Genomic DNA, 15959 nt, shown 5'->3' with positions numbered 1-15959 from the left:
GTTTCAAGAAAAGTTGTGTGTTGTGCAAATGGAAGAAGGGAGCAGGGAGGTAAGGGCTTTTCTCTAGAAATCAGAACATCAGCAGCTAAGGCTGCATGATGGAGCACAATGATCACTTCTCTTTCCCCCCCTTCAGGATCTCACCTGGCCCCTTCCTTCTTTCTCTCACTTCCTTAACCTCACCACGTGCCCACACACAGGACTAGGAAGAAGTCTAGCAGCTCCCCAGTTTATATCTCTTAGAAGTGAATGCATGCCCGCTGGGTGGTGGTGGCACATGCCTTTAATCCCAGTATTCAGGAGGCAGAGGCAGGTGGGTCTCTAGAGTTTGAGGCCAGCCTGGTCTACACAGTGAGTTCCAGGACAGTCACAACTGCACAGAGAAACCCTGTCTCATGAAACCAAAAAAGGATGCATCTCTTTCAGCCACTTTATGTCTTTTGACTTAATCCATTTACTTAGCAAGTAACTATGGATAGGTAAGGATTTTACATTGTAATTTCTGGCCGCTTTCTACTCTGTGTACCTGTGTGTGCACGGATGTGCTTGCCTGTAAATGTGTGCATAAAGGCCACAGCTATGTTGAATGTCTTTTATCAGTCTCTGATTTATTTTTTGAAACAGGGTCTATCACTGAACCTAGAGCTCCCTAATTGACTAGATGGGCTGATGGGCAAATTTTTGGGATACACCTGTTCCTCACCCCGTGATGGGTGCACCACACCTGGTATTTTACATGGGTGATTGACCTCCAAATTCAGATCATGCTTGTGCGTAAGCACCAATGAAGACATTTCTCCAGCCTGTTGTCTACTGTTTTCCAGGTCTTTGGTTCATTCTTCCTTGGAGGCTAATTTCCTTTGTGGTTTGATTTTTTTGTTGTCGTTGGGGGAGTATGCTTTGATTCCTAACTTTTTTATCTCTTGTTTGTTCTACAAGGTTTGCTTTGTAGTTACCACCTGAGGCTTAAAACATCTGATATTTTTAGCCATCTATTTTAAGCTGAAAACAATAACTTTTTGTTACTAATGTCACAATTTACATCATTTCACGTTGTGTATCTATTAACAAATGAATGTAGCTATGGCTAATATTAATACATGTTGTGTTCCGTTTTCGTACAGTAGTTTAAAGTGGCTAGGGCATCACCATTGTGGTATTAGAATATGGAAGGAGGGGTTGGAGAGATGGCTTAGTGGTTAAGAGCCCTAGCTTCTCTTCCAGAGGTCCTGAGTTAAATTCCTAGCAACCACATGGTGTCGCATAACCATCTGTAATGAGACCTGGCACCCTCTTCTGACCTGGAGGTATGCATGTAGACAGAACACTGTATACAGAATAAATAAATCTTAAGGAAAACAAAAAATATGGGTGGATCCATACTTAGGATGGGCTCCTAAAAGAAAAAAACAATTTTTCTTTTCAGTCTTGTGATGGTCAAAATTGAGTCCATTCATTTGGAACCATATTTCAAATTTCATATTTTGATAATTTTCCAGCCAGTGATATACAACATTTAGTCTGTGGTAATGCTGGGCAGGGGCCGTGAGCCCTATTTCCCTATCAGGTGCATGGCTACAGAACAAACATCTGGCCCTCTCTACCTACTGTGCTGCAATGCATCAAAGGTTTAGTGAATTAAATGCATTCTTATACTTTCGATATTGTTGACATCTGATGAGCTTTTGGGGATGTGATGGAGGAGGATTATCTGTCTATGTGTTACTTTCATTGGTTAATAAAGAGACTGCCTTGGCCTTTTTGAGTGCTACACAGATTATTAGAAATGGATTATATCAATATGTAAGAGTTAGCCAATAAGAGGCTACAGATAATGGGCCAGGCAGTGTTTAAATGAATACAGTTTCCATGTAATTATTTCGGGTAAAGCTAGCTGGGCGGGCGGCGGGAAGTGGCCCACTGCTCCTTTTACAGGGATGCAATGCCATTGTAAATTAGGGAGTATCTGCATTCTGAACTCAACTAAGTACTTACTTTTAACAGAAATGAATTTAACATCTTTAAATTTGACTTATTATTTTGTGCGTGTGGGTATTTTTGCCTGTATGTGTGTGCACTGTGTGTGTCCAGTGCCCTCAGAGGCCAGAAGAAAGCATCAGCTTCCCTGGGACTGGAATAGCAGTTGTGAGCCTCCGTGTGGGTGCTGGGAGTCAATGTTGGGTCCTCTGGAAGAGCAGTCAGTGCTCTTATCCTCAGAGCCACTGCTCTAAGGCCTAGAGAGAAGTTCGATACTTTCCTGTAGCTAGTTACTACTGACTTTCCAGCTCAAAAAAAAAAAAAAAACTAGGACCTCTCTAGTTCCTCAGGGGTGTCTAACTGGCTATGAACCCACCGTTTTGTGTGTCTGGGGAGGTCCCTTTCATCTCTTTCCTTTCTGAAAGATGATCTTGCCAGGTTTGCTATCTCTGGCTGACAGATTTGTTTTAAAGCTTCTGTGTACGTCATTCCGTTTTCTCTTGGCCTGCAAGGTTTCTTCTGAGAGACCTGATGATTGTCTTCTGAAAGTTTTCTCTTTATGTGATGAGTTGCTTTTCTTCTTGCTGCTTTCCCATATTTGCTTTGTCTTTGAATTTTGAGAAATGATTCGATTGTGTCAGCGTGACGATCTCTTTCTGTGTTAACTACCTGAGGTTCATTGGAGTTCAGGGCTCCGAATGTTTATCTTTCCGTCTAGGTCTCACAAGGTTTCTGTCAACTCAATTACGCACTGTGGGATTCACAGAACACATAGAGAGAGTAAACAGGGCAGAAGCTGACTGGAGGAAATAGCAGTGTCTTCCTGGCGTGGCATCAGAATTCCTTCAGAATGAGGCAATGCTTTTTATGGTCTTACCTTGGAAGTTGACCTGTCTCTTTTTATGTATCCTGTTGGCCAGAGAGAATCTGCCTGGATCCAGTGTGAGCCAGAGCTACCCAAGAGTCTGTGAGGTTAGCTGAGGGACATCTACAGGCTGCTACATGTGTGTACCATACAAACGTCACAAAGCTGTGATTACAGAATCTTATTCCCCTTCTTTTTTCTGTGAAACCTTGGCTGTCCTAGAACTAACTTTGAAGACCAGGCTGGCCTCAAACTCACAGAGATTTGCCTGCTTCTGCTTCTCAAGAGCTGGGATTAAAGGCGTGTGCCGCTACGGCCCAGCTTCAATGTATTAGATTTTTATGGTAAGGATTTATGGTGTCATATGCGTGTGCATAAACATATGACACCATAAACCCTTATATGTGTGTGTATGCATATATATGTATATATGTATTTATGAACTTCTCCCACACCCTACCAATGCTATCATGTCCACTGGCAGTATCCTTGCTCAGGACTCAAGACTCACATAAGACTTAAGACTCACTCAACGAGAGGGAAATCAATTCTGGTTCTTAACATTGCCATCTACTGAAGCCATCACTGTTTGGGGAAGATTCTACACCATCCCACTTTACTAACCCAACATAATCCCTACATTCTAAGTGTTCATCCTTTCCTCCCGGATAAGTGTCATCCCTCATCGAGGAAACTTTTCTTTGTAACAGCCAGAGACCATCACAGAAAACCACAATGAATCACAAGTCAGAGTTGTGGTACCCAGTACCAATGGATCCATCTGCAACACAATTCCTGCACCTTAGGCTCAGGAATCTCTGCAGAGAAGGGGGGCAGAAAGATTGCAAGAGCCAGAGAAATAGGGAGTTTGCTGCGAGATTGTGTTTCTTAGCAATGTCAGAAGGATAGTTGTCCAAAAACACCCTCTTGGTGCCATTTCTCTTCCTTTTGCAAACAAATCCATGAGACACATATCACCATTCATTTTGTTGATTTACTATTAAGGCAGACTTCTAAGAGCAGCGGTGTAGAGTTGCTCACTGTCCCTCAGAAGTACTCAGGCTGAAGGACGTCGCTGAGAAGTTGGGTCTTTGGGCTCTTCGTTCAGTTAAATTTTCTATTTTAGCAACAGAGTGATCAGGACAATCACAAAGTCTTTGAGAATTGGGATGGGGAAGAACATTTGGTAAGATGCTGTCTTCAAGTAAAGAATTGCCATCATGTTCCTAGCTTCCTTGTATCTCACCCACAATTCCTTGCACCTCATCCCCAACGTGTAAAATGAATGGAGGCTGAGAAAGTACTTCCAAACATAGGCGGGCGGCCCAGGGAAACCACATGGCCTCCTTTTGGAATCAGACGAAAGGATTAGTCTGGAAAGAGTTTTCCATCTGTTTCCCTGATAAGACTGATTAGAACCACCTATCTGGCTGTGCACACTCTGAGCTAACAGACGGCGAACTGTACCATCTGGCCTGACTAAATTTAGTGCAGCTTTCTTCAAGGAGTTCTGGCTCCGCCATGCAGGCAAAGCCTTCGCCTTCCCAAATCCGGGGAAGAATAGGAGTTAATGGGTGCTAGAGGTTGTGCACTCTACTTACCAGAGATGGCCTACTTGGGCAGGAAGTGTGCGAGCTCCCTTAGAATGGCTGGTCACCTGCTAGCCAGCTCATTGGGCATGTGTTGGGTAGTTTCTTGTGAGTTTCGTTCTCTTCGTGGCCTCTGTCTCCGTGGCGCTTATCCCGTTCCTCGCTTTTTCAGCTGCATCAATCAGTGCCTCCTGTCATTTTTTACACAAAGAATCTGCTTTTAATTACTTTTAAGACTTTGGAGTAAGTAGTTTAAAGGGATTGGGTTGATGAGAGGCGTCTCTCTGGTCCTCTGATGTACACACAACCTTATACCTCGTGGGAACTGAGCTGTGCTCAGGTCTATCTTCTTGTTTTCATTAAACACTGTTTAATGAGTGTTTACACTCTGGTGGTGAATTTAGACAATCCACACTGTGACCATTAAAATATTATATAACTTTTAGCTTTTAGTATCACTTTCCCCCCCCTATTTTTCGCCTTCTTTTGAATTCTTAAAGTTCACGGTATTCCATTTTTCCCTATTTGTGTTTTGGCTGTTACAACTTTGTGTCCTTTGTTTTGTCTGTTTGTTTAAAACTTAGCAAGAGTTAAAATGCCAAGATAACTCTATCAGTAATCTTATTTTACGGGATGCCTCAAAGGCGCCCATCCATCATATTTCCTTATATTTTCAACTTAACCATTGCTCTTAAGAAATTATGGTTATCTTTTCTTTTTTTAAATAACTTTTTTTCCATTTACATACAACCATTTTTCCCTCCCTTCTCTCTTCCCATCTCCTCCCCTTTCCCATCTACCCCCCTCCCCATCCACTCCTTCTCCAGTTCCATTCAGAAAGGAATACGCCTCCCATGGGCTTGCAAAAGTATAACACATCAAGTTGAGGCAGGACTGAGCTACTCTCCTTACATTGAGTTGGACCTAGGTAATTCAACATAGGGACCAGGTTACTAAAAGCCCGCTAAATGCCAGGGAGAGGTCCCGCTCTCACTGTTAGAAGCCTTACTAGGAGACCAAGATGCACAATTGTCACACACATGCAGCGGGCCTAGGTCAGTCCCATTCAGGCTTCCTGACTGTTGGTCCCACATCCGTGCGCTCCCATGAGCTAAGGTCAGCTGTCTATGTGCGTTCCCCCATTACAACCACCCTGTCTGATACGACCCCTCCTCCCTCTCTTTTGCAAGACTCTCAGAGCTCAGAGCAGAGCTTGTCTGTGGATCCCTGCCTCTGCTTCCACCAGTTACTGGACAGAGTATCTCTGAGTGCAATTAGGAAAGTCACCAATCTGTTCACAGTAGATGGCCAGTTCAGACACCCTCTCCACCATTGCTAGGAGTCTTAGTTGGGGTCATCTTTGTAGCTTCATGGGAATTTCCCTTGCACCAGGTTTTCCCTAACCCTGAAATGCTACCATCCCAACAAGACATCTCTTGTTGGGACATCTCTCCCTCCCCATTCTGCCTCCAACCTGCCTCCCACACCAGTTCACCCAGCCTGCTCCTTCTACTTCCCGTTTCCTCCATCCTCCCAACCCCCACTCCCAGTTTGCCCAGGGGACTCTTTCTACTTCCCCTTCTCAGGGAAATCCATGCATCTCTCTTTTGGTCCTCCTTGTTATGTAGCCTCTCTGGGGCTGTGGATTGCAGATTGATTATCTTATCCTTGACACCACCTATGAGTGAGTACATACCATGTTTGTCTTTTTTGGGTCTGGGTTACCTCACTCAAAATGATTTTTTTCTAGTTCTATGCATTTGCCTGCAAATTTCATGAGGTCATTGTTTTTTTAAAGCTGAGTAGTTCTTCACAGTGTAAATATACCACATTTTATTTTTCCATTCTTTGGTTGAGGGGCATCTAGATTGTTTCCAGGTTCTGGCTGTTATGAGTAATGCTGCTATGAACATCATTAAGCAAGTATCCTTGTGATAGGATTGTACATCCTTTGGGTATATGCCTAAAATTGGTATAGTTGGGTCTTGAGGTAGATTGATTCCCAATTTTTTAAGAAACTACCATACCAATTTCCAAAGTGGTTGTACAAGTTTGCACTCCCACCAGTAGGGGAGGAGTTTTTCCTCTTTGCCACATCCTTTCCAACATAAGTTGCCATTAGTGTTTTTTATCTTAGCCATTCTGAGAGGTATAAGATGGTATCTCAGAGTGGTTTTGATTTGCATTTCTCTGATGGCTAATAAAAAAAAAAAAAGCCCAGGGCCAGAGGGTTTCAGCACAGAATTCTACCAAAATTTCAGAGAAGAGCTAGTACTAATACTTCTCAAATTGTTCTACACAATAGAAATAGAAGGAACATTACCAAACTCTTTTTATAAGGTTACAGTTATCCTGATACCCAAACCACACAAAGACGCTATTAAGAAAGAGAATTACAGACCGATCTTTGATTTATAGTTGGAGCACACACTTGAATTAACAAAGTCTAAAAGAAACAAGTTTGATCTAAGGCAGGTATGTGACACACAGCTGTTATTTCAGCATTTAAGAGGCAGTAAGATAGCGTTTGAAACCAGCCTCAGCTACCTAGTAAATTTGTTCACAGTCAGATGTAGCTGTTCACCAAGACCTTGTCTCAAAAACTAGAATCAAACCAAATAAAATCAGCAAGAACAAAAACTGCTCCCAGTCTTCTTCTGAATAATTAAGACCTTAGAGACTTGAAATTCTGAATTCATTCTCCTTTGATGCTGTTACTGTAAGGGGTGCCTGGAGTCAGCACAGAACACACACAAACACCAAATTCTCAGCACAAAGGAGATTTTTACCCTACAGGGACGAGCAGGTGTGGGGGTACAGGAGGTAGGGGTGGCTGCCTCTGGGTTGGACAGAGACAGCAGCAGGTGTTCCTGCAGGAGTGGATTTTAGGGAGAAAAGGGGGAAATCTGTTTTAGGGTGAGCTGGTAAACCCGAATACGTTAGCCAGTGTAGTCAGGTAATGAATTTTGATTGTTGAATCTTGGAGCTTTAGTTAGGCAAATAGACCTTGGGGGCTTGCTCTAGGAATGTAATCTAATAGTTTAGCAAGGGAGAAGAAAGTGGGGGAGGGCAGAAGAAAAGGCCTGCCAGTGCCATGTTTGTAATGCTTGGGCCTGTGAGAGAGCCCTTCAATTATGGCTGAGATTTTAAATTCTACTAAAAGATTTTTTTTTAAAAAAAAAAGCAATGGTACAATAGTAATAGAATAATTCATGCACATTTAATCTACAATTTGATTTCATGACATAGCACACATGCATGGAACCACCACCATAACGACAGGCAATCAACGTCAGCAAACCAACGCAGTTCACACTCAGACACGATTGAGTGTATGGCAGGAAGATCTGCTAGTTAGTTCACACTCAGATACGACCAATTGTATGGCAGGAAGATCTGCTAGTTAGTTCACACTCAGATACGACCAATTGTATGGCAGGAAGATCTGCTAGTTAGTTGATACTCAGATATGACCAGATACATGGCAGGAAGTTCTGTTAGTTTCCTGGTGCCCTTGAAGTCCTAAAAGCCTGACAGCTGGGAAGTGAAAAGAAAAGAGGAAGTAGGGAGGTCCTACCATCCCCTCCGTGGACACACCTCCAGGAACTGAAGGGTCTCTCATTAAGCCCCACCCCTTACAGGTCTTGTCACCTTCCTTCCGCATAGGGAGGTGCTGAGTCTTTAACACTTGGGCACTGGGACATTTATCCAAATCATAACAGTACTGAGTTTGTACTTCCCTTAAATTTTAGTTTTAGGCCCGTTGAGTTGGCTCAGCAGTTAAATGTGTTTGTTATACACGCCTGATGACCAGTGTTCAATTCCTGGAACGTGTTTGAATGGGAAAGGAGAGAACCAGCTCTGCAGAGTTGTCCCCTGACCTGCACATACCTGCATCTCCCCCTGCCACTAATACTAGCAATATTAAATGTTACTTATAGAAGTTGTACTGCTTGTAATATACTCAATGCTAAAGTTAGTCATATAAGAAAAGGAAAAGGGAAATCCTGTTTGGCTTTATAAGTGTGGATAGATGCTTGTTTTCATCTTTTCTCATAGCTGTATGGTGTATACTTCATTGAAAGTTCATTCTTATTATTTTGATCAACTGTCTCTTGTGATTAAATAACTAATTTTGAAGACCAGGTCTTATTCTGTACCCCAGGCTAGCCTGGAACTCATTAGTGTAACCCAGGCTGGCCCTCAACTGACAAAATCCTGCCATGGTCTCCTAAGTATTAGTATGACAGGCATGAGCATCCAATTCCTCCCTCCTTCTCTGGTCTTTGGATTGTTTTCTGTTTTAGTATGACATATATTACACTGAGTTTGTTTTTCATGCGTCTCTGTTGCCTTGTTGACTATTTTCACAGGCTACACTTCTAAAGGAAAATTCTCTTCCTTCCTTCCTTCCTTCCTTCCTTCCTTCCTTCCTTCCTTCCTTCCTTTCTTCCTTTCTTTCTTTGAGACAGGGTTTCTCTGTGTAGCCTTGGCTGTCCTGGAAGTAGGTCTTATAAACCAGGATGGCTTTGAACTCATAGAGATCCATCTGCCTCTGCCTTCCGAGTGCCGGGATTAAAGGTGTACACCACCACCATGGCCCAGTGCATTATTTCTTTTCTAAAACCTATGTGGGAAACTGTAACATGAGGGGGTCCTGCTTGTTTGTGTTTTCTGTCCCCACCTGGTACGCCACAACCGGCAAGCACAAAGAAAACCACACAAAGATCTCTATTATTTATAAAACTGATTGGCCCATTAGCTCTAGCCTCTCACTGACTCTCACATCTTGATTAACCCATTTTTCTGATCTATTTTAGCCATGTGGCTCAGTACCTTTTTCAGTGGGGCAGTTCACATCCTGCGGCTTCGGTGATCTGGGCAGGAGTGGGAGGAATCAACTTCCTCCTCCCCAGAATTCTCCTGCTCTCCTTGCATCATTTCCACTTCCTGTATGGTTTTCCCACCTACACCTCCTGCCTGACCAATCAGCGTTTATTGAAAACGTGATTGACAGAATACAGACAATTCTCCCACACCAGGAAACCAGTGCACCCACTTTTGAGTTGGGCATTTCCGTTTCTTTAATAAAAATAAATATATTTTTTTTTAACCTTCAAAGGTTCAGTTTATACATGACCAGATGGAGAATAAGAATCCCAAATCTGCTCCACAGTGTGCAGCACCCCATGTACCACACTGCCTTACTAGGTTAGAAAAGGTCTAACAGAGAAAGACGAAGTATGTATGGGAGAATTGTCAGCAAGATCACTAGGAATTTTAAACACATTGCCGTCCATGGCATTAGGGCACAGGGGACTTATTGCAAGCCGTTACAGTCTCACCTGGTCTTTCGGTTGAGGACACTAAGGTGAAAGCTGAGCGTTTATTTATAGTCAGTCCCTTCTGGGTACTTGGGTGTCATGAAGTCACTGCGTGTCACAGGCAGCGGGGAATTGCCTGCCTACATTTTGTTCTGAGGGAAAGGACTCCTCTCGTCTGGGCCAGTAAGTTGGATCCACAATTGAATTTGCACTTATTATATTTAATAAATGTGTTCTTGAATAGTGTGTGTTGAATTTCGATTGATGAGGTGTCATTTTTCATGAACCTGGCCAGGGGTTTATCCATTGTTCATAATGTTTAAATGAATGCCTTTCTAAAAACAAAGAAAGCTTGAGAATTGTGAACCAAGTTTCCTTGTTATAAGAAATACACTTTCTTTTTTTAAATCAGGAACCTGGTGTGTGTTATTAGTGACTTAGAATGTGGTGGCTGATGCAAAATTCATAGTAAATACACTGTTAAAAATGCTCTCATTCTAAGGCCTCACTCCAGTCTATCAAATTAAAGTATGCAATAAAGGCTTAGACTGTAGAAGAGTTTTTTGGTTAGGGCTTTTTGTTGTTCTTGTTGTTATTGCTGTTGCTATTTGGTTTTATTTTACTTTGATTAACCACCACAACTGGAGCAATGCAGCTGTGGATACTGTGATCCTCGGCCCTGTGCTGACATTATATTCCTACCTCAGGTGCCATGTGAGGTGCTGGCTCTTCAGTTAAGAGGCAAGTCACAGGGAGTGGTATGTGGGAGGGACTGACCTCTTCACCAGTCCCAGTGCATGCTGGGACTATGCTTCAGGACAACTTTGGTATTTTGTTTTCTAATAGTCTGCCAGTTTGCCTATCGGTAATTGATTGAGGATTGAAACAGTCTTAGAGTTCATGGGAGCCTTGAGATGTACAGATTAACAAATGCTAAAATAACCAGGGGTGGCAGGCATGTAATCCTATCATTTAAGGGGCTGATGCAGGAGGATTATAAACTTGAGGCAAGCCTGGTGTATATAGCAAGACCCTGTCTTTGCAACCAAACTAGTGCACAAGATAAAAATATAAGAAAATTGCAGAATTGGACAGACTTCATATTTTAACTTTGACCGAATTTAGTCGAGTTTAATATCCTTTGAAAAAGCTTGCTATTCCTCATGAAAATTAAGCAGGCACTTCCCACTTCAGTCATTGAACAGGCATGGTTGGTAGGATGCAATGATGAAATTACTAATTTTTTTTTTGGTTTTTCGAGATAGGGTTTCTCGGTAGTTAACTTTGTTTTATATACAAGACAAAGTGTGGTGTGGAGGTATCCGATCCCCTGAAACTGGAGTTACAGTTGTGAGCTGCCACGTGGGTTATGGGAATTGAACTCAGGTCCACTTGGCAAGCAACCATGTGCTCTTAACTCTTGAGCCATCTCTCCAGCCTATGCAATGAAATACTATTGCTTCTCCTTCTATAATCCATATCTTCCAAGTTAACATTGCTCAGAACTGTGGCCTTAGTATTGTTATTAGTTCAGATTAGGAAAAAAAGAACAGAATGTTTTTTTTTTCTTTTGTCAAGTCAGGCGTAAGTTCAAGAGACAAGGACAGATTTTTGTCAGTAAGAACTATGGCAACCTAAAGATTGAGAGGCAATATGGTTTGCACAGAAGTACCCAGACATCTTACAGGGAAAATGAGGCAGCAACCAAGTCGGGTCTCAGTCGAGTCAGAGGGTTGGTGGGTGTTGGTGATACTAGCTAGTTTGTAAAGTCAGGAAGTTATCTATCTTTCCACAGAGACTGAATAACATGGATCTTGTCCCTCTGGTAGCTGGACCAGGCAGGAAACATTTTGACAGCCTTGAGCTTTCTTGGGAAGGTACATACTTGTAATGGCAAATTAATCTTACAGATGTTGCTTTGACATTCTAAAAACTATTTTGGAGTTTGTTCAAACAGTGTGTGTGTGTGTGTGTGTGTGTGTGTGTGTGTGTGTGTGTGTGTGATGTATGTGCACTCATGTGTATGGGTACAAGCAAGCATGCAGAGGTGTTTCATGGCACACATGGAGAGATCAAGGACACCCTCAAGTGCAGGGCTGTCAGAGATGGGTCTTTTTGCTGTTTGTCACTGGGCATGCTGGGTTAACTACCCCTCCAGGCACTCTCCTGCCTCTACCACCCGTCTCTATAGAAGAATTGAGATGACAGACATGAGCTACTATGTCCAACTTTGTGTGGGTTCTGGGGTCCAAAATTAAGTCATTATATTTCTACAACAAGCCCACTGAGCCTTCTTTACAGCCTGGGTTTGTTCAAATCCTAGTAGGTCTAGATGGATAAGAAAGGTGAGGAACAGGCTAGCATTTGATCAAGAAGAGAATCTTTATCTGCAGAAATCAATAAAATATCAATCCTACTAATCCCAGTCTGGGGATTTATGCTACAGAAATAAAAGACATGTGTGCAATGATGCTGTGTGCAACGGTGCTTACTGAGGCAAAACTGGTATTTGAGTATTCATCAACAGTATGCAAGGGTACACTCTGGTGTGGCTATACAGTGCAGTAGAATGTAGAAGTAAAAAAGGTGTATTATTGAGTTTGGAACCAATTATATATTATTAAAGGAAAAAATCAATTGGCAGAGTATTATTGGCAGTGTCAACTTTAAAAATGGAAAAGCAGATATATGGTATCTATCTTTTTAGAATCTCATACTGTTGGTGTGACAGAAGATATGTGCTATATCAGCGGTACAAGAGCACAGGTAAGCTCCTCATGCATACTCTGTCTTACTCAGTGTGCTACCATGAGCATGTAATGCTTTTAAATGTAAGCATTCCATAAATTCAAGCACAAGAGTGCTGCTTTTCCGATTTGGGGAAGTACAGAGCATCCTCACCTCATTCTCCGGTGTGATACGGTGCCTGTGTTCCAGTCACTAGAATAAACCACGCATGCAGGGGATCTCAACCTATGAATCTTGACGATTGGAAATCACGTATTTCCGATGGTCTTAGGAACCGAGACACTGCTCAGTAGCAAAATTACAGTTATGAAGTAGCAACAAAAAATATTTATAGTCTCTGGCTTCTAGGGGTGACGTCCCCACAGATTAATGAACATCTCTGCTGACTCTGATTTTGAAATAAAAATAGTAGCAGTCAAAGCTGTTGTCTGAGTAATGATGCAAGCAAGCTGTCTTGTGGCGGGCGCGCGACTGTCCTCCTGTTGTGAGGAATGGAGCTTCAGCGGGGTTTAAAGAGCCCATGGCGGGGGGGATGTTTTCAGAGAAAAATACAGCCATAAAGGTAAATCGCAGTAAATTAAAATGTAAAAACACAATTATGCTGAGGATGAGGTCTTTAAATGGTGAACAAGAATCTGTAGAAAGAGAGGGGAAGGGAGAGCCAGAAAGCAGGACAGAACAGGGAACTGAAAGGCAGAGTCTATTTTAGTCAGGGCTAGTCTGTCTACAAGTTTAGGAGTTTCTCCAAGAACACTGAGGACAGGGGAAGCTGTGGAGGTTGGGTGCAGAGACCAATTCTGAGGGAGGCTTTTCCCTCTCTTTTGTCTGTTGTCATTTAGAAGGCTTCCAATTCATCTGTGAATTGCGTTCCAAAGATGTACCTGCAAAGGGGCTGTTTAGAACTGAGCTGTGTTTATCCCATGGAATGCATTCATTCACAGAGAGAATGCTGCAGATGTCCTTTGGCCTGCCGACCACACAGCCACTTAATTATAACTGGCTAAACACCACATTTGCGGTTGATAATATTAGGAAACTCTTCCCACAATGCCAATAATTAGACCCACAAAGGCAGTACAGTTGATTAGATCACTGTGTTTGGAGGCAGGTAGGTGTGACAAGATGAACAAGTCTTCTATGGCTTCTAAGAAAACCTCAGTGGCTACCAAATCACTGAGATTGGGCGTGATGTGCAGGGTTTGGAGTCAGAGTGTCAATCTGAGTTTACATCTTCATTCCTTAGACTGCTTGCTAGTCGTGGGTATGCTGGCTAACCTCAGTAAAAGTCACCTGTGAGTGACGATAGCCCATTCCTAGAGATTTGCTTTGAGAATAAACATTTTGCATAGTAGTTAGCAGGTTATATGTATAGCATTAGCATAATGCATACATATTAATATAGTATTATTCTATGATAATTATTTCGACTTGTATATGACTCTCTATGTATTGTTCTTTTTTACCAATGAGGTCATGAACTTGAGATCAGGGGCTCTTGTCTCATTTTGATGATCTCCACTAGACTGAACACAGACACTGTATTTCTTCATTTGTTGACGCTGGTTGATTTGTGCAAGAGCAACTCTGAATGCTGCTTAGAAAACAGTTTTTCATTTCTGTAGCAGGAGTATAGCTAGCACTTCATCCCTGTTCCTTTTGGTTTGTTTTTTCTTTCGTTTGTTTCGAGACAGGGTTTCTCTGTGTAGCCCTGGCTATCCTGGAACTCACTCTGTAGACCAGGCTGCCCTCGAACTCAGAGAGATCCACCTGCTCTGCCTCCTGAGTGCTGGGATTAAAGGCGTGCGCCACCACCCAGGATGAGCAGAACTCGAAGCTCACCGTGATTGGCTACTTGCTTTGATTTCTCATAGCTGAAAGGGAAGAAAGGAGGGGTAAAGAGAGAGAGAAAGGAATAATGCCGCCACCAAGATTCTTAGACAAATGTTAATGCTGAAAAGAAAAGCTGAGAAAGTATCAAGGAAAAAAAAAAGACATGTGTCAGGGTGAGGGAGGGGTGGGAGTTGGGCTGACGGAAGCACAGAGCGATGCTGAACACAAAGTCCCTTGCAAGGAAAGTGGAGGCGGGTTGAAGTCACTGTGCATGTCAGTGCCTCAAGCCAACAGCAGGTGGTGTGGCTCCACTCGGAGCAGCTTGTGTGGAGCTTGACACAAGGCAGGGAGCCTCTAGCAAGAAGATAGTGCTTTCTGTCTGCAGGCGTGAGATGGCACAAAGTCCAAGAGGGCGCCTCAGAGGTAGAATCTGGGGTGCTGAGGCTGGACCACTGTTCTCTCCTCTCCTGTGTTCACGGAATCTCTGATCCCTTCACTTCTAGCATTTTCTTGTCAAATATTCTGTCGAGGACTTGCCCAAGTGAGAGAACTAAGGAATATCCAACTTTGTTATGAACTTGAGTTTTGTTTTGTTTTTGTTCTTTTTTCCCCTGTCTTCTCCAATCCTTTTCCTGCCAATGGCCTTCTCCTCTCTGTGCCAATACTGAATGCCCCGAGGCTTCTTCTACCTCACTTCTGTTCTCTTATTTGTTTTATTCATTCATTTGTTCGTTCGTTTATTTATTTATTTATTTATTTATTTCGTTTATTTATTTTTGAGACAGGTCTTACGTATCCCAGGCTGGCCTTAAACCCCCCATGTAGCCAGAGATAGCCTGACTTCTGGAGGTCCTGTTTCAACCTCTCACATCCTGGGAGTACAGGTGTGACCCCACTCAGGCGAGCACTCTTCCAAGTGAGCCACATTCTTAGCCGCACTTTCCTCTGTCTAATTTTGTTGTTGTTGTTTTGTTTTGCTTTTTGAGACAGGGTTTCTCTATGTAACAGTCATAGCTGTCCTGGAACTCACTCTGTAGACCAGGCTGGCCTCAAACTCACAGATCTCTGCCTGCGTCTGCCTCCTGAGTGCTGGGATTAAAGGCATGGGCCACCACTGCCTGGCTTCCGCTGTCTAATTTTGAAAAAATCTTGTATAAAAAAGTGTGTGTGGGGCTGGAGAGATGGCTCAGTGGTTAAGAGCATTGATTGCTCTTCCAGAGGTTCTGAGTTCAATTCCCAACAACCATATGTGGCTCACAACCACCGGTAATAAGATCTGGTGCCAACTTCTGTCTGCAGGGATACATGCAGGCAGACCATTGTATACATAATAAATAAAATAAATCAAAAAAAAGTGTGTGTGTGTGTGTGTGTGTGTGTGTGTGTATGTGAATAACTCTCAGAAACAATTGGATAAGCTGTTTAAAATTTTTGATATTTGTCTCAGGCCTTTTCCAATATTAGCATAATACTTCCTTTGAAAAATGAAATTGTTCTAAAGAAACTTACATGGCATGATTTTCTCATACTAAACTGCAAATATTTCCTGGCTAGTAATACACATGAACATCATTCTTCTGGCACAGTTGCACAGCACTGCCCCTGTGAGGGGACAGGCGCTGGAGC

General features: G+C 42.7%; 1 protein-coding gene and 1 long non-coding RNA gene across 5 annotated transcripts in view; one reads left to right on the top strand and one right to left on the bottom strand.

Annotated features, from left to right (window-relative positions):
- The window catches only part of LOC125388140 (uncharacterized), a 35436-nt gene extending 26079 nt beyond the window's left edge, over nucleotides 1-9357 (bottom strand). The window contains exons 1-2 of the long non-coding RNA XR_007228142.3: nucleotides 9268-9357; nucleotides 4444-4622 (exon numbers count right to left, since the gene is read on the bottom strand). This is a non-coding gene — a long non-coding RNA (uncharacterized LOC125388140). The remainder of the gene's footprint in view (nucleotides 1-4443; nucleotides 4623-9267) is intronic.
- Rasgrp3 (RAS guanyl releasing protein 3) overlaps nucleotides 1-15959 on the top strand; it is a 100857-nt gene that overhangs the window by 11292 nt on the left and 73606 nt on the right. Inside the window, exon 2 of one of the 4 annotated variants that reach the window (XM_085691026.2) lies at nucleotides 12463-12521. The exons of the other annotated variants lie outside the window; for them this stretch is intronic. The gene's annotated coding sequence lies outside the window, so the exon portion shown is untranslated. The remainder of the gene's footprint in view (nucleotides 1-12462; nucleotides 12522-15959) is intronic. 4 annotated transcript variants of the gene reach the window in all.

This window comes from Myodes glareolus, chromosome 6 (assembly GCF_982192425.1).
Source record: "Myodes glareolus chromosome 6, mMyoGla1.1, whole genome shotgun sequence".
Lineage (NCBI taxonomy): Eukaryota > Metazoa > Chordata > Mammalia > Rodentia > Cricetidae > Myodes > Myodes glareolus.
The sequence above is the reverse complement of the archived record's forward strand: the minus strand, read 5'-3'. Positions and strand labels throughout refer to the sequence as shown.